Genomic DNA, 2,717 nt, shown 5'->3' on the forward strand with positions numbered 1-2,717 from the left:
TTTTTATGTGCTTCTTCCCTCAGAGTCAGCCCCCCACTTCTGATGCCATTTTGTGTTTTGCCAAAACTGTGGCAGCCACTGCAAGCACATGTTTCTGGCTTTTTCCGGCTTCTGCTACCTGTGGGAGTGATAAGGTCAGACAGGGAATAAAAATGGATTGCTTGGGGGTCACCAGAGGGGCAGACCAGAGGAATTTCCCAGACACAGACCAGCTGGACGGCTGTGGTCTTTCAAGGGGCAGCAACTGAGGAAGTGGAGCCCTGTGCTTGTCATTTTATAGTGACTGCTTCCTTCAGGACAACAGAGCTGTTTGGGGGCTTTTGCAGGTGCTACAGCTTTGGGTGGTGTGGGAAGAGAAAGGGGAGGGTTGAGAGGTGTCAACGTAAATCAGACGATGCTGCAGATTTCTTCCCTCTCAGTCCTCATTCTCACAGCTCTTGCCTCTCCTGTGCCCAGACGTTGCAAGGTTTTGTACAGGCTGATAAAATCATGTTTCCCCAGAACGAAACCCTGATGCTGGCCTGACGGAGTTGGTGTCACTCCCAGCACTTGGGCCAGGAGGGGAAGACACAGAGCTGTGTTTTTTGTTGTCTCCTAGCCTTGACTTGGGAGTGTCCATGGTTCTGATGCTGGGAAAGGGAATTATTTTTCACTCTTTAGCTGCCCTTTTCCTGCAGGCAAGTTCCTTTGGCATGCACAGGGAATGGCACCCCACCACCCTACATGAGGAGCATCCAGCTGTAACTTAGCACTGACTCCCTCCATCCCTCGGCTCCCGGAGCAGCTCTGCTTTTACAGCCAGACACCTGTCTCTCGCTGGGGAGCGAGCCATGGAGAATATGGCCAACAGCATGCAAAGTTCCCTGCTGACATGGAGCTTTTCCTTTTCATCCACAACCGTGGCAAACCTATGAGCCTGATTAGCCTGACTCCCATGGTGCCAACCTGACTGAGAGCTGCATTCCCCTTCCAGCTTCTCCTCTCTGCAGGGCTCCCTGACCCCTGCCTGAGTTTGTGGCTGTGGTGCCGGCAGCCTCCTGTCTGCTCACCCCTTACAAGTGGGAAGCAAGAGAGCTTCCCCAGGGCCTCTGCTGAGCTGCGAGGCACCTCCTGCAGTCACTGCAAATTGTTGGCAGAGGACACAGAGATCTTTGAGGGACCCAAAGCACAGCTGAAGCTCAGTGGCACTGGGAGCCTGGTGACAGCCCCCCAACTTTCCCTGCTCAGCAGGGTGTGGAAAGGACAGCCAGCAGCTCCTGGATCTCCACCCAGGGCAGGGACATTGACTTGGCAGTGCCAGCAGTGAGGGCTGCAGGTGCTCCCTGACCAGGCTTGGCCAGGGATGGTGCTTCCCTGGGAGATGCTGTCCAGGCAGCCACTGCCCTGAGGGGTGCAATGGCAGGACCTGCTGGGGAACCTTGCCATCAAGTGCTTTAAATCAGAAAATACTTACCTTTCCCTTCCAAAACTCAGCTCAGTGAGATAAATGTCCTGAATTTACACATTTGAAACTGTTTTTCTTAATTTTAGATGACTCTGCCTTGAAACTTCAGCTGATTGTTACCAAAAGCACTTGGAGAAAAACCCTGAGGCTCTATGGCTGCCAGGTTGAACTGAGCCTGGTTTGCTCTGGGGCTGTGTGTCTGGGTTGCTGAGGAGTTTAGGAAAACTGTCCCCAAGGTTGGGGTCTGAGGGACCTGCAATAGCTCTTTCCCTCATGGATTCTCCAGTGTTTTATCAGGGCTGAGCACAGGTTGCAGCCTTTTGTTCAGTTGAGGTTACTCATAACATCTCTCTCCTTTACGTGGATGTCTATTTTTGCAAACCTTTGAGGAACTGAATCGTCTCTGAGGCTGTTATCTCTCTGTCAAATTTGGCTGAAATTGCTCAATGAGTTCAAAGTTGTTGAGGGAGACACAGACAGTGTGAATGTATGAGCTGTAGGAAATCAGACTGACAGGCTGAAACGAGAAACACTTTTAAATTGCCAAAAAAGCCTTCCCAGTGGTCTGACCTGACTTTTTGTCCAGATTATTGGTTCATAAAGCATCACAAGATCCTCCCAGCTACCCCAGCTCCCAGGGACTCCCAAGAGCCCCATACTGGAAAGCACAGCACCAGCTCTGCTGACAGTAGAAGGGACCCTTGGGATTAGCAAGAGACTTGGCACCAGCATTTCTTGTGGCCTCTCAAGTCTGGGGGAGTGGAAGCCCATGGCCAGATGCCCATCTGTGCCGTTAACAACCCACCCTGAGAGGAGATCGCATGACAAACTCGTTTGACTTTTGCTTCCTTTTGCCAAATGCCTTTGATTGAAAAGGAATCTGACACCAGTTAATTAGACACAGGTGCAGGTTAGAAAAATAGTTGCAATAATGAATCTCCTTTTACTGGTCCCTGCTGCTGTTCCAGTAGTACTATCGCAGCCATTCACAGGATGGTTAATCTTTTAGCTAGCGCTTTAAGCGTTTTGTGCAGGGAGCTATGCACCATCAAAAAGAATGAATGACCCTGTTTCTCTTCCCTATCGTGGCTATCAACCAGAGCTGTCTTTGGCATAGCTTGTAGGTTGATTTCTGGTTGAACATTAGAGGCAGAATTCATCTGTCCAAATGTAGACATCTAATTGTGGATGTCTACATCTGAGTTACTTGTCTAGACTCTTGTTTATAGGAAAGAAATGGGCACCCCAAGGACATGAGTCATTGTATGCTAGA

The sequence above is a fragment of the Strix uralensis genome, chromosome 17 (assembly GCF_047716275.1).
Source record: "Strix uralensis isolate ZFMK-TIS-50842 chromosome 17, bStrUra1, whole genome shotgun sequence".
NCBI classification, from domain to species: domain Eukaryota; kingdom Metazoa; phylum Chordata; class Aves; order Strigiformes; family Strigidae; genus Strix; species Strix uralensis.